A 23,130-nucleotide genomic window follows, 5' to 3' on the forward strand; every position below is an offset into this window, starting at 1 on the left:
ATGGCAGAAGCGACATCACGCTTTAAAAGTTAATTATTCAATATATCGATTATCTTTACCATGGATTGACCTGGTCGAAAACATCGATTACAAATATCGATATACCAAGAGAACAGGATAGTAATCGAATAAATAATCCTTATGTATATAAGAGTGTACATTTCACTGTAAATATACTAGTTGATTGTTTAGCTGGTGCTAAATCAAGCTTACGAATAAATAACACATGCTCCAAAGATTGCATACATATATATATAATACTAAAAAATACCAACTACATATTAAAATATTACAAGCAAGCATTCATTTTAAGCAAACATCTCACAATTATTTCATATATTTCCACTGTTGAACGTCGGTTTTTAACTATGTACATATGTGCGTTACAAGAGTTGTTTTTCGTATGGTTCTTGTGTGTTTGAGTTTACTGTAGTATTGAGTTCTGATATATATGTACATATATGCTGTTTTTGCGGCTGGTATTTTATTTCACATATGTATGTATAGTTACTATTTAAAAAATATACATATGGAAGAAGCAGGATCGAAATTAGCTACAATAATAGCACAACACAAATCCGACTTGCTGTCTGATAGACACCAAACAACCCAACGATACCAAAAATTTTCAAAAATATAGTTGTTTTTTTAATTTTCTTCGAATTATACTTATGTGAGTTTATTTATTTTGATAAAACTTGCGCAAGGAAAATATTCCTTTCATTTAATTTCATGTCTGAGTTTTTTAATTTTGATAGTAAGTACTAAAGCTTTAGTTATTTTCAAATGTTTGTTATTAAAAAATAATTGTTTCTCACTTAAATTTTGTTTTAAATTTTTGCTTCAAATATTCATAACAAGTAAGAGGTTCTAGTCGGGAGCTCCCGACAAGGGGATACCCTGAACCCTCTTCTTCCAACACCAAATTAAAATAAAAACAAAAAATTGATCCCTTGGCAAGATTCGAACTAGCAATTAACCGCACCACTTGCCGATCCCTCTACTCGCCAGCCACACTATAAAACCAGTCCTGGTGGGAAAAAAACGAATTTAAATAGCAGCACAGAAAACAATACAATCGCAATGCTGTTAATAGAATTCAAAGCAGACGCGCATGAATGTGTGTGTGAATATGTATGTATACAGAAATTCTTGGAATTTGCGCTTGTCCCAAACTCGAGGCCAGCAATAATATAATATAACTTCTGTGCTTCTTAACCGATCTTGATTAAATTTTCTACATCTTATAGTAATATAGAATATTTGTGTATTCTCAAAAAGTCGATTGCATTTTAATTGTGGGTTTTAGTGTGGACAGCATAAATTGGTTTATTTACTTGATTTATAGCTATGAGGTAGTAGCGGGGAGGTGGCGATAGCTATAAAATGAAAGATACTTGATATATATATACTATTCTAGAAGCTACACGACAAGTTTGGTGACTCTAGCTCTTATTATTTACCAAAATTGCTCAAAAACAGGATTTCGATATCGATTTTTATCGATTACTTGGAAGCGGGGCAAGCTATCGAATGTCGGAAACAAACTCAATCTTCGCGGGCTCTAGGAGGACCTACAGCTAAAATTTCAAGTCTCTAGCTTATATAGGTTCTCAGATTCTTGCGTTCATACATACGGACGGACGGACGGACAGACGGACAGAAGGACAGACAGCCGGACATGGCTAGATCGACTCGGCTGTTGATGCTGATCAAGAATATATATACTTTATGGGGTCGGAGATGCTTCCTTCTGCCTGTTACATACATTTGCACAAATACATATTATACCCTTTTTATCCATTTTCAATGGGTTCATGGTATAAAAAGTAAAATTCTAGTTTTCGCAAGTTGTGGTGCAATATATAAACTTTCCTCTCAGGCAAATGAACAATATTTTTTGAAAGGAATTTAAGGTTGCAGGGTAATTTTTACATATTATATTTTGCGGTTTTTATTATCGTAAACACGATTAATAATCTTGGCGCTTAAAAGCCTATTATTTGATTGATATAACGGAGGATTTAAAATTTTAATTGCATGTAATTTGCCCGAAGGGGATACTGTGAAATTCAATTCCTGTTGTTTACATGCCTCGGCAGGCTCAGCTTATGGGTGATTATTCACCCTTTCCCACTCGACCCATTGGACTTGTTTGCGAGTTGCTCAATTTGCGTTTTACGTGTTTCAATAAAAATGCCATAAAAGAGTGTTTGTCTTGGGGCTGCTCCTTGTTGTTTATGTGGGGACATGGTGCAAGTATTTTGCGTGCTGCTTTGATAGACATTCGCGTGCAAATGTTTTTTCTTTCTGTTGAGTGGCAGGGGTTGTTTTGGTCGGAGCGCGTTTGTTGCCAACCTTCTCGGAATCACGTTTAATGGGACATTAATCATGGCGGACAGGACGAGCGGGGCAGCGCAACGGATGCATAATCAGCTCATAACTAATAGTCATTTGGTGACTAAATTAAACGCCTTCAGCGCCCAACATCCAACACCTCAAGGACATTACGCGTTGCTCATACGCAACGAGCGACAACAATTAGCAAGAACTTACAGGAAAACAAGCTGCCAGCCGGCGGAACTACTTGTAAATATCTTAGGAGGGCGACCAAGTGAGTGCAGGGACAACTGCAGCCGCTTAGTTCTTGGAGTTGAATTTATGGCTGCAACCGTTGGGTAATTTGCATCCTCGATGCTGTGCACAATGTTTGTTTGTGGTTGGTCGATAAGGTTGCAGTGGGCCCCTCTGTTTGCCACAGTTAAATATAAATTATGCTATGCTGATATGTACTTCAGGTTTTTGGCGCCAACCAAATGCCGCAAAATATGTAAAAAATTGCAATTTAGCAGTGTCGAGCAAATAAAAAGTGTAGACCAAAAGGTTCGGCTACCTAATGACCAAAGTTGGTGGGCAAATTCGGGCAGTAATTACACTGGGAGCAGCGACGACAATGAGCGACCCGGTCAACCCAAACCCAAATGCAAAAACCCATTTGCCGTGGAAGTTCCGTGTGATTTATGCATTTGGGTTACGGCTCCAATGAGTTACTTGGCGTAAATAACTTGGAGGCACAATTTATTAACGGTGCAATAGAAAATTTAGGTACAGCAACAACGGGATACCAGTTAAGTGAAAACTTTGTAATTTGTATACGTACTCTGGCATTTCGGCATTCTACTCTTTTTCGCACTTTTTTTATGCATTCATCTTAACAGTCCAACATTTTATCATGGTTATTCAGTTGTTTTTATTTGTGCCCAACACTTTTTAGTGGCCAAACATCTGTTTCGATTCCCGACTGAATTTTCCAGATTTGCAGTTCACTTATTTACTCATATTTTATTTACTCACTGGATGTGAAATATAAATCCTTGCGTTTATTGCATTTTCTCAACGTTTTTGGTTGATGGTTCTTTAGTTAATATTTCACATAATTTGCATTTTTGTTTCATTAGTATCAAGTTACTTAAATTGAACGGAAAATTCAGAAGTCGAGCGTCGCCACAAATACATATGCATGATTTTTTATATAAAAAAAATTGTAATTCGCTTGAATGGTTCATGTTTCTGCAATTATATATTTCAATTAATTGAATTGTCTGAAAAAATAACAATAATAATTAAAGGCTTCACTGCATTTATTTGCATATTTATTTGCATGCATGGAATCTCAAAAGCCTAATTGAACGTAATAAAATTAATTAAAATGATTTTTCACAGCTGTTCATTCTCTTTAATAATGAAATTGAAAAGAGAGTGGAGTTAAGGTGTGCAAATACAATGCAAGTGCACTCGGAGTAGCGTCCTTTCAGAGCCACAGGATGTCACCTTAAAGGTTGCAATGTCAAAGTTTGTTAACGAAACAAGGGCAACAGGAGGAATTGTGGCTAAAACAGTTGCAACTTTAGCTAGTAATTACCGCTAACGAGCAAGCGGCGCGTGTGCTGGATGTAACAATGCCACAGGATATTGACACACAGTCAATGCAATAACAGCGAGTGTTCAACAACATCAACAACAACAACATCAACACATACTAATGCAGTGTAAATCCGACCATTGTCATCAATGAAAGCAAAAATTCAGCTTGTAGACTCGGGACAAAATCAAAACAGATACAAAGTTCGCTTACATAGCTATATAAAATATATGTATATACTAGTTACAGGACACCCACACACCCACAGATACACACACACACAGCGGTTACTAGTGTGAACAGCTAAGCTGGCAATGAGGCCAACAATGCGGCCGCAACAACAACTGCAGCCAATGCTCGAGGCAACTGCCGCTGCTTGAATTTAATTCCAATTGAATTGCGTTCAACAACGGCTTTCATTCCATCATCCAAGTACATGTGTGTGTGTGTGTATCTGTGTGTTATATGTGGGCAATCGTGTGTAAAGCCAATGGCGGCGCTTTTTATTTTACTGGACGCGCATAACCTCCTTTCTAAGTTTAAAATAAATGAAAATGAATAAATATAAAAAATAGTATGTGGCGATAGGCGGTAATGATTTCAGCTGGCAGTGGAAGCTCAATAACATAAAAACGCCAAAGAATAAAAAGTGAATATGATAAAAATAAATGGATGCAACTGCCTAACAGAATATTAAATTTCAGCTGAGAGCCTCTGTCATACATAATAATAAACTAGCTTCTTTTTACACGGACTTGGTCGGCCTCCACGTCCAACCTTATATTTGAAATTGATTTTTGAAAATTATTTAAGTCTTTCGAATTAATAACCAATAGTAGGAATATAATCTCGTTAAAACAATCGTTGTACCCATAATCAGACTGTGTAAAACCTGCCGCTTTTGAATTGATGAGAATCGCATAGTGAGGCCATATTTAATAATACTTTTTGTACCATTTTAATTCATTTTATGTTATAATGTTGTCATTTTGATCAGTATCTACAACCAAGTCTATATAACCATGCCCGTCCCTCTACTTCGTAGGAGCTAGCTTCTTGTATAAAAAAATTTGTTGTTTATTGTTTTATCCTAACCACACTCGGTATGTATCACTTACAATTTGATGTGAGCAATAACTTGTCTGTTGGAATTGTCGGTTGAAAATCATATTTAATCAAAATTAAATGAAAATTCAGTGCATAGAAATGATCAAAACATGTTCATAAAGAAAATATCGAGTCGATATTCTGCTTATATTTCCCTTAACCCATTGATGCCAAGTAATATGCCTTGTTGGCTGCACGATTTGTCTTGCCATTGGCACTTCGTTTCAGATCGTTCACAATGATAGCCCCAGCATTTAAGTGTTTGTGCTTTTCCACCACATGGAGTTTCACATAGTCGACAACATCATCTGCTTCAAGCTCCGGCGACAGCCTCATCGCCGTTGAACTGATTCCATGCGCCGAATACGCAAACATCTGCCACTTGCGTTCGGAAAGTACTTCATACTCCGATATTTGAGTAAATCCTTATTGCGATCCACTATATCTATAAGTCGCCCAAGTAGCCCATTGTTCGCCGTCACGTATGTTGCGTGACTCTTCGGGATTGCCGTAGTAGCCCTCCCAGTGCTGTCCGTTATTGAGAGACACTTCGCCTATGTAACGGAGTCCCAAGGGTTCGTCGTGTTCTTTAAGTATCTTTAGCCGGAAACCATGTGTCAAGCGGCCAACTGAGTAGGGCTTCTCATCAAAATGCATGTTCAATGTGGCCCACGTGCCCACCTCCGTCAGTCCATAGGCAAACTGCAGGATATCTTGCTGCAGCCGCTGGCGTACCCGATGTTGCGCTTCCAAAAACTGCAAACTCTCCAAGTTGGCTCGCTCGAACGACGGACAGCTAACGATCAATGCCAGGTGCGCGGGTGCCAGCAGCACCCACGTAACTTTGTGCTCTTCAATAAGTCGCAGGAATACGGCCGGGTCAAAGGGAGTGTCAGCAGTTATGCGCTTCGTGCTAAACACTGTTGAAATTATGGTTGTAATGAGACCAGAAATCCAGTCCAGTGTACTGGGTGCGTACTGTACATCGGCGTTGTTGAGCATGCTGCTCGAATGACAGCGGGATTTATCGTAACATACAGTTGCAGGATTTACTTACACGGATCCATTTAAAATCTTGCGGCTGTTGGGTATGGTGACTGCCTTGGGAGTTCCCGTGGTGCCCGAGGAACAGAGAATAGCCAATGTTTGGTCGTTTCCCTGGTCAAGAGGTACAGTCCTAAAATTATCCTCCACAGGCGTTTGCAGAACTTCATCAATGCATATAGTGCCTGCCGGATGTTTGCGCATGGTGACTATTTTTACATCCAGCTTCTGCGTGGCGCCTCGCACCTTGTCGTAATCATCACCATCGCAGAAAACAATTCGTGGTTTGGTGATATCAAATAATCTCTCAATTGTTGGCTGCTCGTGGAACATGCTTACCGAATGAAAAGCGATGCCATTGAAGTAACAGGCGTAGGCCACAGCGGATATGTGCGTGGTGTTCCTAGCCGCAATGCCCACAATATCCGACTGGTGTAGACCTAGTTGGCGCATGAAGCTGGCCACGCGCATGGGATTCAGGAGTAGATCTTCACGGGTTAACACGGTATTTTCCGTAACCGAAATCTGACATCGAAAAGATTTTCCAATTAGCTCTGTACGCACGCAATTGGGACATCTTACCTGAGCTACTTGATTGGGATGACGTCGCATTTCTTTAAAGATTATCTCACCTATAGACAGATCAGCTGCAAAATGGTCGTGCTCATCTTGGCAGCTCCAAATCCTGCTCTCTGGATCGTAGATAATCTCCGGCTTGAAAGGCATGTTGTCTGCTATTCATTCCTTCTATTATTGCGAAGCATTCGTGAGCGCAATCGGGTTTTATACCCGGGTGCCCATGCTGTGTTTTATTTATTTAAGCATAGGCATTATTTGATAAGAGAATTAATACTCAACGTTGCATAACTCAATTTCCTCTGCTCAGAATTATTTCGAATACGAAGTACTACTTACTTACTTATTGCGCTTATTTTTTTAATCTTAGTGTTAGCCTATTATCATTAAGATAGTTTTTTTTTTTCCACAATGCAATTTAAAAAGCTAGATTGTTTCATTTTTAAAATACGTTTACTCACATATAATTATAATGTCAATAACGTCATACATATTAAGATTATATAAGAGTATTTGCTAGTCAGCCATTTAAGTATTTCTGCATTGTTTACATTGACAACAGCTATTACTAACATATAATCTTGACTCCTAGTAGACGTGTTGATTTAATTATTACAAATTTGTATGTTTTATTTAGAAGTCGTAAAATATGAATTACTATATATACATCAACAGCTAAATTGTGTATATTGAACCTTTAATATTGTGTTAAATTCTCAATGTTTTTTGGCTGAACGGACCTAAAATACTTTAAGAGCATCATGAAATCAAAATAAACGATTTCTTTATCTATTTTCATATGAAAACTAAAACATAAGCCTTGTACGCTGAGCAAATATCAAGATGATTGCTTTTGATTTTGCTCATTCCCCATCCCACACGATAGAGCTCAGACTAGGCCGAAGAGACAATTTATCTCTCTCTGAATTTAACTTGCCACGCATCAATGTTTATAAGGCAAACCACACACGCACACACGCACACACACACAGTTACATGGGCGCTATTCAAACATATTATGTGCAAGAGTTTGGGGGAAGTTTAAAAGTTGTTCATGCCTCGCATTTGGGATTTGTTGCAATATTGTAGAGCGGCGTTGGGTTTGCCCTGTTTCGTATGCGCCACGTTGCGTATACGCGTCGTGCGCCCGCCAGCTGACAAACAGCGGCAACAACAGCTAGACAAACACAAATACAAACACAAACACACACACATTTGTGTATCTATTCGCATGTAGCATAATGGTTGCTGAGCTGGGCCTGTGCAAATCCGGCAGAATCTTCCGCACATTCTCGTAAATAAGTTTGCAAAAAGGAAGCGGGCGATAGAAAAGGGCGAAATAGGCGACGCATCGCTGGCGCTGCTTACAAAAAGGATTGTTGTCGCTGTCGGGAATGCCACGATAAATGGCACAAGTTCACATTAAGTGTGAAAAATCTATAAAAAGTTATAAAAGTGTCATTAGCGCAACAATAGGATACCATCAGAAGGCAGACAGCTCCTGTATGAACAGCCAAATATATAAATACATATGTGTAACTTATTATATGTTCTGCTCTGTCTGAAATCCCTCTGTGCGTACTGGGATTTGGTGCGTGTGTGTGCTGCATTTAAGCCTTGTTGCGTTACTTGTTGCTAACTTTTTGCATGTGGCGACATTTTACTTACCACTTGCCATTTCAATGAAGTTTGTCTTTTAGCTGGTCTCTGGTTTTTGCTATCGGGCGCCTAGTTAACTACAGTTGAAGCTCATTAAAAGGATTTCCATGTACGAGCACAAAAGTAAATAGGATCAGACTGTCTGACTTTGCGTCTGTCTAACCAGGGATTGGGTTGATTTGTCGCCTTTTATTTTCAGCTGGATGCCAAGTACTAACTGAAAATTAATCATCCGATTAGAATGTGTGGCCTAGCTTAAAGTTTGCAATTAATCTAGCTTGTCGCTTTAAAAAGGTTTAAAGCTGTGACAAAAAGGAGCAGAGTGTTGCAAAATATGAGTATAAGATGGGAATGTTTGACTAGCCAACGCCAGCTGAGCATTAAATCTTTGTGAAAAATTATGCCTTGCTTGCTCTCAAATACCATACCTATGCCATATTATGATTTGTCATTATTTTAAGAGTCAACTTGTAGTTCGTTGTGGCTTAAGGCTACTTTAATTGACTTATTTTGTTACACAGCAAATATAATGTCGCATTGAATATAATGCCTGAAGATTTACTTTCTTCAGGTTTTGGCTTTGACAAATGTCAGCGAAGTGGATTATGTAATTTATTTTATTCTACCTATAGCCCAACTGTCATTTGGACGCAAAATCAAAGTTTGCCCAACCGGCTTAGAGCCGCAGGCGGGCCAAACTTTTGCGAAAGTAACGCAAAAAGTTGACTGTGTCGATGGCAGACTTTAATTAAAGCCCTCGGCAATGGGTAGTGAAAGCAACAGGTGATTTGTTGTAAGTTTGCGGTCAGACAACAAGCTGACAGTTCTGCAACAGAAATACTACAAATACTTGACTATTTTAAAGGATTTTATTTTATTTTTTTCTTATATTTTAATTTAATTTTGAGCTGCCTTTAAATATTTTGCAAATGCTTATTACCAATTTGAGGCAGTTCAAACAAGATTATGCTTGTATTATGCAATTGGGAGCATTTACTTTGTTATTTCTACTGTTGTTGCGTTCCATTCCAGCGTGCCAAATGCCAACATGTTCCTGGAAAGTGCCTTCCACATGGTGGGTGTCTGTGCTGGCTTCAGCCAGTTGCCAGTTGCCAGTTAGCCAGCGGCTGCCAACAAATAAACAACGAATGCTACAGCGCATGAGTTGCTTCAGTATATGTTTGTGATATTAGACGCCTTTACTTTCACCTGTAGCCCATATGTAATATTTTGCATATTTTTTGTTGTCATTTAAATTAAACGAATAGAAATGTAATGCAGTTGAATAAGAATTATCAAATGCCATAGAAACTGGCGGCTGGCAACAAACTGTTGAACTGCTGTCGCTTCTGAGCCATGCGGCTTACATGCCGTATACGCAATCGACAATCGCCGCAAGTGCGTGTGCAAGTGTGTTTGCCACGCTATTGCCTGAGCTTACCAGCAACAGGCCATTGACCGTGCCTCAAGCAGCAACTTCAGCAGCAGCAGCAGCAGCATTAACATCAGCAGTAGCAACAATTGAATCTGGGCCCAGAACACGCAGCTATCGTAGTCCCACTTCTGCCGACTTGAAACATTTTTTCACATTTTATTCGATTTTAATTTATTGTTTTCTTCTTTTCTGCGTCTACTTTTGCTCATTGCCACGTTTGACATGCTGACATTTCACTGAATTTTTTCTTTTTTTCTTTTACATTTTAAGGAATTTAATGTTGTTTTTTTGCGATTTTCCGTTTGGCTTTTGGCTGTTCTTTGTGTTAGCTTTTAGATGGCGGTTATTTCTTATCCATTTTTTTTGGTGTTGGTTGAAAATCTCTTGACATAACGATTGGCCCTGTGGATAAATGAAAGAAACACAAAAATTAAATTAAGAGCCTTACTTTCCAATTCAACATGCAAATATCAAGATGTAGGTCGAATCAAAATATCGTGGGTGTTTGAATATTTTTGACATATTAACTGCATGTCACATTAAATTGGCTTGGTTTAACTAAAGCTGACTTCGTGATGCGAACACAGTCTGCGTTTAATATGTGCTTGTACCTAACTAAAATACATTTGTTGAGCCTTTTGAAGTAAATGACTCAACCCCGTTTAAGCTTGTAGAAGTAGAAAAACATTAAAATTAATGTGCTTTATAAATTTGCATACAACTTTAAAAATAAATACGCTAGATATTTGCCGATTAATTTGGGCCTGTTCAAAAAGCGTCTAATTAGATTTCGACGCATTTGTTTTTAGCCTCCGACTAGTCGAACGTAATTAACAGTTTTTGGCATTGATTTTGAACATAATTTTAAGCTGTCGTTTCATTTTGTGCACTCATTTTCCCAACTGCACAACAACAATAGAGGCTCCTTCCTCGCCCGTCCCGTTAGTATTCGCAGCCTCCCCCCTGTCGACGTCTGTTTGACTGCCATGGCAACTGGGCAGATTGTTAAAAATACAGGACCTGAAACTTGTGTCCAAAATTGGGCAGCTCGCCGTTGTGGTTGCCGTAATTACTTTGTTAATGCGCAGCGTATTAAATCTGAAAATTAAATTATGAATTACAGGCTTAAATAGAAAATTTCAGCCGCAATTTGTCTTTACATATTTGAAGAGCCGAAATATAGGACAACCCTTTGGCAGGACCTTGGCTCTTATCGACTTTTTGGCTTGAGAGGATATGTAATCGTTAGTCAGCTGAGAAATACACAGAAATAATACATATTTCTACATATATAATTCACATACGTATTTTGAAAGCCCTAAAAAAAGGTTTTTGATAATAAAATATTTACAATTCGTCATATCAGATAACGTTGGACTGAAGGAATATATTAGTTTTTAAATCGATTGGAAATTGAAACAGGCGAGTGGGTATTTATTTTCTTTAAGACTCCTTTATTTTCTGTCTGCAAAATATTTACTATAAATAAACTTATTATAAGTCCCTGCTCAACTGCTAAAAGCTCTCTCCTGACTAACAGCTTTATTCGACTTATCATCTTAATAATAGCCACAACAAGTTTCCTTTCGACTCTGATATAAAATACGCCAATAATTTCTTGGGCAAGTTTGGGTAAATATTTACACAAGGGTCGCTGGCAGGGGATGCGGTTGCTTGCTTTGCTTTTATCGATAATTAAATTAGAGGGGGAGTCACAGCTTGGCCAAGCAGCGCAATTAAAGGTTACGATGGAAAGCGAGCAACAGGTGTTGACTTTTTCAGCATTTTGCTGCCAACTTCACTTCGGTACTCTTGAGGGCTTTAAGTGATTTAATGGCAGTTCCATGAACTGTTTTGTATATGACTGGTTGCTTGTTAACTTGGTTTTTAGTATTTTGCGCATTTGTAATTGAGTTGCTGAACTGCAGCTGCTACTTTCGCAGGATTGAGAGCCAGAACTGGGCTGCTGCAAGTCTGATGCTTTCTGCATTACTTTTGTTCACCAGCAAGGACATGCTCCTTTGAGTGGGTGTGAGCGAGTAAAATGAAAAATGTGACTTCTGTTTATTTAGTTGCATGTAATTGCATTTTACAAGCTGTAATTTGATTTAGCTAGCTTGCGTTGTCCTTTGACTCCATTTCATTAGGGACACATTCAGTTAAATGCTGCAACAAATTGCCAGAAAAGGCACCAAACCACTCGCAACAACCACACTGCACCACATTGAACCACACAGCTGTCTCTAGTTTTTGCAATTTAAGAGCTTTGGCTCCCAGTACTTGGTTCTTGGTAATCTTCTTTGCCAACCACATGCAATTTGCAAGCAAAGCCAAGACAAAGTTTCAAGTTCCATTAAAATCACACAAACAGCATGAAGTGCATATGTGTTATGTGTTAATGTGTGTGTGTGTGTGTGCGTATGAGTGTGTGTGTGACTGTGGCATGCCAGTCAAACAGTGGTAAATGTCAAGTTGAGAAACCCCAGCCAAGACGCCTGTCTGGTTGACGTCAGTGGCGATTGATTTTTATTGCTCTGAGCCCAATGCCCCGCAGTCATGAGCCCTGAGATACGGCCAACCCAAGATTCAACTGGCATGAAAACTTTGACGCAAGTCTCGTTATGTTGCGTGTGGCAATTTTTAATGGACGTTTTTTTTTTTTATGCCGCCTCCCCCATTCGCTTGAAGTTGCCCCCTAATTCATCGGATTTGTGAAGCAATTTTGATTGTTTGCGTAGGCGCTTCTTGGCGTGGAATTTGTTTGCCCGCGGCATTGGGTGGCTGGAATATTAAATGCAGACTGCCGCTGGCTTTAATTGTGAATGAACGTGTTAAGCCAGACTGAGAACAAACTTAAAGCCCAGCTGCGGCGGAAACGTTTTTAAATCATCAAGAGGAACTGGAAGTTAGCGGATAAGTGGCAAAGGCAACACCCAAATCTTTCAACTGGTCCCAACTAATTTCTCAAAGGATTTGGGGCAACGCGTTGGCAACGTTGTCTTTGTTTTGGGCGTTAACATGTTAGGAATTTGGGTTTCGATCACAGCTGCGCCCAGTTGGGGTCAGCTTGTGTCTACTAGACACTGGATTCTGGGTCATTGAATGCTGCAGCACATTAGCAGGGATTTGCTGTCGCCACTTGGCTGGTCATTGGTCCATGTGCTGCTGCTTACACTTGTAAGCCCTCAACTGATTGCCACGTATTGATTGGCTGTGTTACACTGTGGCGTATGAGTAATGCGAGCTGCTTATTTCTAATATCAAGTAAATCACATTGAAATTTGGTGGGCGTCATGAAACAGCAGAACAGCTGAAAATGGAAATGAATAGAAAACTTATAAATAACGTCATGATCATTAATAAACATTTCTGCCAGACAATTGTGGCAGACAGCTGCTGTCAAAGTCCACTGGCCACTTGAATATGCAACCAAATCCTTTAGCAGTCTTCAATTCGCATCCAGTTTTGACTTTGGTTAGCCAGAAGAAAGTCCTGCAACTAGCAGCTGCTGCTATTAAGTGCTTTCAGGTTTCTGGTTTTCCGGCTTTTGGTTTTCAACAGACACCAGTGTGAAATAAATGGTTGTATGCCACAAATCTGATTTGTGGCAGCCACAGCAACTGTTGTGGCATTCAATATACTTAAATACAGCACAGCAGCTACGAATGGGCTATGTTGCGTGAATGTGAACCTGCCAACTCAAATATACTGTTTTTTAATGTTTTCCTCAACCTGTTGCTGTCAGGTCTGAACAAATGAGTTGGCGGCATCTGCTGCCAGGCAATGTGTAGCTGCTATTCATGGTTCCATTACGAATTCGATTGCCAAATATCGCATATAATTGAATCTAAAGTACTTCATTTTGGGCATAAACACGTTCGACTCCTTATTTTGTGCTATTTATTAATAAACCACAAGAAAGTTATGCGTGGCCCACCACAGCCACGTGTAAACAGCCGCAACCACAAATAACAATTCAATTTCAGCTCAATACAAATACACAGGCACACACACACACACAAGCATAAATAATACATCATTGCTGCCTAGTTGCAGGTAAGAAATTATTGACAGACGTCAAATGGCCTAACATGGAAGATTGTGTGCGTGTGTGTGTGTGTGTGTGTGTGTGTGTGCGGCACAACAATCAAACAAAATGAGAAGGCATTTGACTTTTTGGTTAGGCTTATTTTGCCTTTATGGCATTTTTGCTTATCGAATTTTTGTGTGCACAAATATGTGATACCTGCCCGCGTGTGCCAAACAAAGATATCAACACGTTCTTTAGAAAGAGAAAGAAGGAGCAAGTGGCTGTGTAACTGAGATTCCGTATTCAGTTTAGTTTTGTTGTAAGACTCCCCACTTGTCTGTCACATATTCAATTTATTTAATAGAATTTTGTTATTTGTTACGTGTGGCAAATGTGAAATAAATTATTGGCCAGGTTACATGTTAGCGTATGTTAGTGTGTGTGTGTGTATGTGTCTTCTTTAGCAGCTTTGTTATATTTGTAGTTAAGGACTACCATATCGGAAGCAAGAATATAAGTAAACACATATACTCTATTGTTGGCAATATTTGCCATAGGTATTTTGTATTGACTTTTTCAGTTAAGACTCTAAACTTGAACAAAGTAAACAAAAATTGTGATGCATTTTGGTGGGCAAGTGAACTTTTGAACTTTAAAAAATATACAACTGCCTTAGTGCTTTTAAGTTAGTTACAGTTTAATAAGTATTACTGGGCGCTTTCAAGTGTTTTTAAAGCTGATTTCTCTGACGATATAAAGCTTTAATGTCCATTAAAAAGTGCGTTTATTTCGCACCTAATGATGTTGAAAGCACCAATGTGCTTTTATGTGACTACACTTATCAACAAAAATTAACTTGAGTAGACATTCTAAGCTAGTGTTATAGGAACATTTTAAAACATCAAGTTTTTCCATTTTTAAAAAATATACAACTGCTTTAGTTTTTATAAGTTATAAGTTAGTAAAAATTAAATTTTTTGGGAGCTTTCAAGCGCTTTTAAAGATGCTTTCTCTAATCATGAAAAGCTATAAGATACATTTTAAATTAGGTTTCATTCGTTTTAATTCATCAATGTAATGAAAAGCTCTTGCCACACATAGGTTTCTGACACTGCGACTACATTTATCTATAAAATGCATAATGTTAAAGTTAAACGTTCTTAGCTAGTGCCATAGGAAGTTTTTAGATCCTCAGGCGTCTGCATTAAAAGTTTTATCAGTTAGGCTAAACACAAAATAATTGGTAAGTGCTTAAAAGCTTGGGACACACAACAACAAAGTTGCTTATATGTCTGCATGTATCCTAAATTTATTCTTACACACACCCAAACACAGGCACACTAACAACATATGTCAACGACTCTATAATATGATTATGAAAATTATAAATGAATTAGACGGCTTAAGAGCAGGCCAAAACACGATTTTCCCATTAGCTTGCCGCAAAGATAAGAGGCGTGACAAGTGCTCAAAAGTTTCTGCTATTTAAAATAATTTGATTATTAGTTAATACACCTTTGGCACCATGGACCGCACAACGGGGCGTATGCGTGATGCTTGTATGCTGCATATGTCGCTTTCGCTTTCACTTTCACTTTCGAGCTGGATGGCATTTGAATCCATCGGGCTTCATGGTTTTGGCAGTACGTTAAGGGTTGCAAACGAAAGCGAAACTTAATTTTGAATGCTGGATATTTGCATATTTTATTAACCCAAACAGCCGGCACACGCGGCCCTGCAAACAGCATAACCCAATCATAAAAGTTGCCCTTTCCGAGATTCCCCTAATTTAATGCATAAACACAAATTCTCAACTCTAGACAAAGTTGTCCGGGACTAGTGAAGGGTTGGGGCGAGGGTAAACCTTGGCTGTGCGTTGAAATTTTCGCTGAATTTGACTGGCAGAATACTCGTACATATATTTAAATTAAATTTTAAATGTTGTGCGGCTGAGATTTAAGCCAACGAATTCTGTAAGTCGGAAATCAAAGTGTATTGGAATTTAAAAGATTTTTGTGTATGCAAATTCCTTTTAGCCATATTTCGTGTTAAACTTTATCCCCGGAATTTGATTAGGATTTATTTAGATTTCAGGCTATCTGTACTATACTATGTACTTGCCACAGTTACCCAATTACACATACGCCGTGTGTGCAAGTATGAAATAAAAGATGAGCTCAGACATCAGAGCTGATAAGCCCGATATTCTGGCAGGCACGTATCAGTTACATTGCACTGAGTCCTTTGTGGCCTCTGCCAAATATATGCGGGAGCTGCATGCGGCACCTGTGAATAAGCCATCTACATACATACATTTTGGCCTAAAGGTGCAGCCAAGAAAGTTTTGCCTTTATCTTAACGCTTGAGTGAAGCTAGCTACTGTGTCAGTTGGCCAGTGCCAAAAGTTGGCTAGAAAAGTAAGCCCCAGCACAAGCCCAGCAGAAATGCTGTTCAACCTGTCTCAGATGAAATTTTCTGTTGGAATTAACATGGAATAGAATTCGTTGATGCTAAGTGTTTGAAGACGAAAAATCCGATCAATATCGCTTCTGTTGCGCTTTGTGACCTTTGAGCCAAAGTTCAATAATCGTCAGCCAAATGAGACTAATTGAGACTTCAACGGTAAAGTCCTTGTCATTGGCGTTTCGTATTCCGTTTTCTGCAACTTTGGTATTCCGCTTAGGTTTTCATGTTCAATGACAGCACAAAATGGACACGCGCCATCAAAGACAGGCGTTGGTTACCCTTTTTGGATTTCACACGTTCGTCGGTTGTCACTTGCCATTTGCCACTTGCCTCTTGCCGGGATGAGTCCATATCCTTTCCCTTTGCTATTTCGCACTCGATGCCACTTTTATATATATATATATATATATATATTTCTGTACTTTTTTCAATTTGCGCGCTCTGTGAAAAACGTTAGCCACAATGGGTTATCAAATAGCAACGTGCCACAAGGCTCAAGCGCTGGCACGAACAGACCACACAGTGACACAGAATGCTGTCGGGATGGCCAAAAGGAAGGCACCGGCTCTATTTCAATTTCAATTGTAGTCCTGTTTTAAATCGATTTTTATTATTCTCTTTGCATTTACGAGCATTGTTGTTGGCCTTCCCTATTCTGTTTTCTTTTTTTCACATTTATTTTTCTCTTTACATTTTTAAGCATTATCGTTTGTCGCATTGGTCCGCATGCGGGCAGTTTGTCGGTTGGTTTTGTGGCTTTATGTAGGTGACGGACTGAGAGTCCTTAAAGTCACAACAAAATCCATGCTATTCCAGTCTGGTGCTGTGACACTTGCACTCGTTACACCAGTCAGATAAATTATAGCAAGAATGCTCGAGTCGAGGGGCGTCAACTTAAAGATATCCTGTACTTGGCTTAAATATCTCAAGAGTAACTTCTAAACGTACTATTTAAAAGTTCTGCAAGAATATGTGTGGCTGCAAACAGAGACCAGTTTCGATTTCGCTTTAGTTTCTACTATCGAGCTAATTTATACTGATTTATGATTTGATGAAAAGTTCGACATACCTTTGTACAGCACTATTTACTCTGGTTTACTGGGTATTAACTTTCGCTCCCTCGCTAAATAAAACTGTAAATGTGAGCTGAGATTTAGAGCTGGCAACGGCAATTGTTCTACATATAAATGACCGAAATTTATTATCGGGGTGTTGCCCACAGTGGCCATTTAATTGGGCAGGCAGTCATCGGGGCAATTGGCCAGCTCCCCCGCAGTTTGCACAGCGTATACAGCTAATGACCAGTCTGCGGCTTGGTTTTAAAGCTTCGGGCCACCAAACTTTGGCAAAAGGGCATTAAATTTCATCAAGTGCGTGTGGGTTTCTGTGAACTTTCGCAGCTGCCTTAACTGTGGGTGGAGGGGCGCGTGCGGCTTTTTAGTGAGCTGTCTACCCTCATTTGCCTAACTGACATGTCAACACGTATCTGCGGCGTCGACAGCAGCGCGTTTGCCATTCGTCTTCCACCACCCCCCCCTCTAAGCCTATTGTGGCACACACCATTTGCGCTACAGGATCTGTTGCCATCTCTATTTCTTTATGGCTTTTGGCTGATCCGTACGCCAACCTTGCGTCGGTTGACGCACTTTTTGTTTGACTTTATGAATGGCTTGTTATAACACAGCACAGTGCGCCTTGTAAGTCTACGCACGCGGTGCAGATTTGACGCTGCTTGCATCTGCTGTCATCCGCTAAAGAGTTGGGCGTAATCTATGCGACATGGGCGTGTTCAATTTAGTTGATGGATGTGTGCCATTGTAACGAGTTCTTTGATTACGTGAGCTGCCTCGTTAGTTGTGCTCAGAGCTGTGAATTGATGCTACAATCCAAATTCTGTTGCGTGTGCTTAATGTTTTTAAAAGCCACCTTTCGTTTTGTACTAAACTCTTGAGAATAGAAAACATACCAGTTTGAGGTTTTTTAAGTCCAGTAACTCTGGGAATTCAAACTAATCTCCACAGATATACTACATATGGAGGGTGTTTAATTTAAGCAAGTGTTTTCCCTTTTTATTTAATTGTAATAATAGCACTTATATTTCACGGTCGTAGGCAATGCATGGGCTTATCCCTAATCATATGTTAATCGTTGGTAACTTGATTATGATCTAAAGTTTACATTAAATTTTCTCAAAATTGTAAGGCAGCAGACATGATTTACTGATTTAAGTTCGAAAAATGTAGTAAATATGTTAATTATGTAAATTCACAGTCGAAACACATATGTTTCACAGCTTATAATCGAATATTTAATCTTAATATTTATGTAAATATTTGTCCAAAATAAAGTTGAGCTTCGTAGATAAATTAAATCCTGCAATGTCATCATAAATTCAAGTTCAGTTTGTTTTTTTTTTAGAATTTACTGGCATAACATATGAATATAAATGTAGAAATTCATTTTCCATTGTACAGCATTTTCCATTTGACAGCAAATGTACAAATATTTTTTTTAAATTAATTGATACCATTTAAGGCATATGCATATTTGTTTATGAATCAACTGATCGATAACATTCATGAAATTTGTCTTTGTCTTTGTTAAATAACAAAATTTGTACATTAAACTAAATAAATTTGGATCTTAAGTGAAAACTGCCATATAACAAAATTTCTTTTAAGCACCCACTTAATGTTCCAAAAAGGTACTCGAACTTCCCTATTAGAAATTATGGAAAGCTTTGAGCCAAAATGTGCCATGGAAAAATACATCAAATTGTGTCCATGGCCAACAACAGGACTCACAGGCGCCTCTTGCCAAGGCGTTAATTGAATTATGATTGATTTTTGACGCTGAATTGAAAATGTGGCCAGGCGACGGCGACAGGCGACAGGCGATATGCGCCGATGGAGTCGATGGCACGAGAAATTGATGTCAATTGCATTAAGTTATTAACATTGTAATTACACAAAAATTTAAATGGACATTTTTTTTTTTTTATATTTATTTTCTGCATGCAACAATTGAATTTGCGTTGAAGGACTTTCAGGTTTTTACCAACAAGTGCTGTGGCATCTTTCTGCAGAGTAAATGAATATGCAGCTGTAGTTGTTGACTAACTAGTTTAATTGTTGGCAAACAAACGGTAGTATGTAAAGCAATTTGTTGATCGGTAAAGTAAACCAATTAAGTAAACATGCTGAATACACTACATACACAAGTGCTGTCAGTGTGACAGGATGCTACCTAACTATACAAAGTGCAGGCAAATTTCATGACAAAGGAATTTTTATTAGTCGTTTATTTGTTTTGCTTGTCTGACAGTCTGTCAGACAGACTGTCTGCTGAATACGTAATTTGATGAGAGCACGATACGCAGAGCGTCACCAGCTTGCCACACAATGGGGCAGCATCCCTACCAGCACCGAGCCGTGTAAATATGTATGAATATTTTCACAGCTTCCGGCATTGGCCCGCTGATAAGCCAGAGAATTTCAGATGCCTTCTGTAGCTACTGATTTTGTTGCTGTTGCTGTTAGTTAGAATCAGCCTTGGATTGACGCACTGCTTTTGGTTGCTTGTTAGTTTGCCTTGAGGCATGACCCCCACCACAACCTGTGTGTTGTCATGAGGTTTTGGTAAAACACTCGCTTACACAAACACGAGTACTTGTATGTGTCGGCAGAACGGCTTATGCCCAACCCTAATGCTACTTTCACTTCTTATTCTTGTTCTCTTCCGATTTTAAATTTGCTTCCCATAGCTTATTTACTTGTATTCCTTAACGTAGGGTATTGCAGTTTTGTCACAAAATCACTTTATATTGATTTTTGATCAGGAAGCGTTGCTTACTCGTAGTCAAAAAGCTATCATAAAAGAAAAGAAAAGATGTTATTCATATAATACCATTTATTCATTCCTGTCTGTCTGTAAGTGTATTTAATCTGCGGCACTGCGGAGTCCCCTTTGTTCAACCTATTGTGTACCGTGTGGATTTATGCCATAAAATCTCAGCCAGCAGCCAGCAGCCGGCCGCCAACTGAAGCAGTCAAAATCTCAGGCCGATTCGGGCTTTAGGCTGGGCCAATCAATGAGATCACGTCTCGACTAATGTCGCAGGCTGGCAAGCATCTTTAACTGGATAAAACTAATCCCATCGCATTTGGTAGAATGAATGTTTTGGCCATGCTGCTGTCTGCTTCCTTAGTCCTTTGGGCGTTTTAATAAATTTCATTTCTTTGTTTGATTAACGAAAAAGCTCTGACAGCGCACAGCGGCAAGCGGAAGTGGCAACAGGTGTTTGCCACAAAGTAAATCCTCTGCAAAAATTAAGCGCTTATTCGGCTGAATTGAAAACCGACCAGTTGAACAGCGAAGCGTATTAAAGTCCGTCAAAGTTCAAGTTAAAGACTTTTCAGTTCAGGTGCAGCCATCAAATGCAGATACGGATAAAGCGCCAGTGACCCATGCCTCAATACGAACCCAACAGGTGTGCGAGCTGCGGCTGCTGCTGGCGCTGACAGGCAAACGGATTGTCGAGCGAATTGCCGAGCTGTGGCTGCCATTGTCTGGCAGCTGGCGGTGACAATGACAATGCCACTCAACGTCGCCAGCGCTGCGAATTATAAACCGCATTTGCTTGCTGTGCGAAAATCTGTTTGTAAAATTACGCAGCACAATTGTTAAAGTCAGCGATGGGGGCGGGGTTTTGGCAGCGTGATTTGGCGAACGGGTTTGCATTGTATTGAATGCTCGCACTTTGCGAGCTGTCAGTTCAGAAGCCTCTTTACTAAGCTGATGTGATTATATGCAAATACGTGTAAACGTAATTTATAATGCGAGCAAAATATGGCAAATGTCACGGGCTCAACGGGCTCTGCGATTTATGCAACGAAGCGCAGCACAAACAATGGCGACTCAAGCTTCGGTTGAGTCACGCATTGTGCAACGCAGCGCAATGATGACGGCTGCAGATCCTGGAAAAGCAGCAGCAGCAGCAGCAACAACAGACTGACCGACTGCCTGCCACACCCTGTCTTGACCTACTGGCAAAGTGCTTTTAATATTCAACTAATGCACTCGACGTACTGCGCGTTGTTTTTGTATTGGCTTCATTTTTCCTGGTTGTTCACAGAGCTTGTTGCAGCAGGCTGTGGCCAACAGGCAGCAGCAGATTGTTGCAATTGTGAGCTGCACATTGTCTGTGTGTGGGCTTGTTGCTACCTGCGTGTGTTTAGCGCTGTAATCATTAGGTTGCAAGTGGCCTGCTCCTTACAACATGCCTGGCTACTGCCATGATGGTGTAAGCAAATCATGTGCGTACGTGACGTATGCTCAATATTGGCAGGTGGGTAAAATGGGAAAAGTTATTGCTGCCCGATGTGGACTTTGATTAATCAGAGTGGGGTATGCAAATGCTTTCAGCATACGTCAGCAACAGCCTTACGTGATAAACATAAATACTACACATTCCTCTATACAATGACTTGCATGTCTCTTCCTATGCGAAGCATTACACATTATTTTACATAAGAGAAAGCACTTATAAGCCACATATTTCACTTTAAATGTCTGCACTTACTTAGTTTCTACATTGATTTAAGTTTCGTATTTGAACTTTAACAGTTTTGACGGCTGCAACTTTGTTGCGGTTTTTTTTCTAATCGACAGACTTTCTTTGAACTTGAGTGGTTTCTGCAGTTGACATGGCTGTTATTCCCTGTATACCCTGTAGCATTCACTTGAAAATAGGATTGCACGTTAAAAATTGCATACCTAGAAAAGAACTTGTCCCTGGACAATGGAAATTTGTCTTTGGTACTTCTTGTTTCTTGGAATGCGTAACTAGAAGAATTTATATGAATTTATTTATTTAGTTGGAAAAAATCGCTGCAAGCTGCTTTTGAACTTTCTGAACGCGACCATAAGTAAGTACTTACCACATATATTTCCTGCGAGGGCCGCCTTACAGCTGAAACTGGCATCCTACTTTTATAACGATGTTTATACTGCCACCTCTTCTTCCTTCCATTGTATAGAACCGATTGCACAGGTCAAGAGCGCGCATTCCTGATCTGATGCTCATATTTATATACGAATTCACAAGCATACAATAACACTCCATCCTTTACCGGGCCACCTTGCGGCTTGAACTGACGCCCAACTTGAACGATCAGCTGTATTTACATATACGGCCTGGCTCTACTTATTGTGAGAGCTTCCATTTCCGATCTGCTTCAATTTAATTTCATGAGAACACACGCACTCCTGTCTGCCTTGCAGCTTCTACTGAACGCCATCTTCAACAGGCGGCTGTATTTATACTGCCAGCTCTTCCTCTTTCAATCGTTACGATTTTATATAAATTCCGCTCAGATCCCTTCTCTCGTCTGCTGCTTCAGCTAGGCTCTCTCAATCACGCGCTTGCTGGTTCGTTTGCTCGCTCACACACACACACACACACACACCCACACACACATACTGCGCTCCCACGCCTGATGTATGTGTAGCTCTCTTCTTGAGTCAAAGTTTTTATATTTTAATACTGAGTACGGGGTATCCGAGCGTTGCAAATAAACACGAAATTACAGCTCTGTATTTTTTTCTGCAAAATAGAGCCCAGCAAATGGATTCTAGGGAAAATAATGTTAAAGTCAATGCGGTAAGTGCCGCTGACTTGAGCTTAAGGTAGAAGGCCACATGTTGATGTATGGACACGTATCCTTGCTTGGTTACGGCTGTGGCGGTGTCTGTAATTGTGCTAACAAGACTCTGGTAATTATAATTTAATTAAAGCGTTACCAGCTACTCTCATGGTCTCTATGAGGAGCTTTGCGCTCGTGTTTGCCATTAGAATTTTCCATGTGCAGGCAATTAAAGCGAATGAAGGCA

The 23,130-nt window shown here is 39.5% G+C and overlaps 1 long non-coding RNA gene and 1 pseudogene across 1 annotated transcript; both read right to left on the bottom strand.

Annotated features, from left to right (window-relative positions):
* Positions 1-5,185: 5,185 nt before the first annotated feature.
* Positions 5,186-6,799, bottom strand: LOC135437166 (luciferin 4-monooxygenase-like; annotated as a pseudogene).
* A 2,359-nt stretch (positions 6,800-9,158) lies between these two features.
* LOC135436718 (uncharacterized) lies at positions 9,159-22,507 on the bottom strand. Its single transcript, XR_010437581.1, has 3 exons — positions 22,179-22,507; positions 22,015-22,083; positions 9,159-10,145 (listed from the first exon to the last, which is right to left on the bottom strand). It is a non-coding gene; the product is annotated as an uncharacterized LOC135436718 (long non-coding RNA).
* Positions 22,508-23,130: the final 623 nt, after the last annotated feature.

The sequence above is a fragment of the Drosophila montana genome, unplaced genomic scaffold (genome assembly GCF_035044405.1).
Source record: "Drosophila montana isolate Dmon_TW-CO22-7 unplaced genomic scaffold, ASM3504440v1 contig_3733_1, whole genome shotgun sequence".
Classification (NCBI taxonomy): domain Eukaryota; kingdom Metazoa; phylum Arthropoda; class Insecta; order Diptera; family Drosophilidae; genus Drosophila; species Drosophila montana.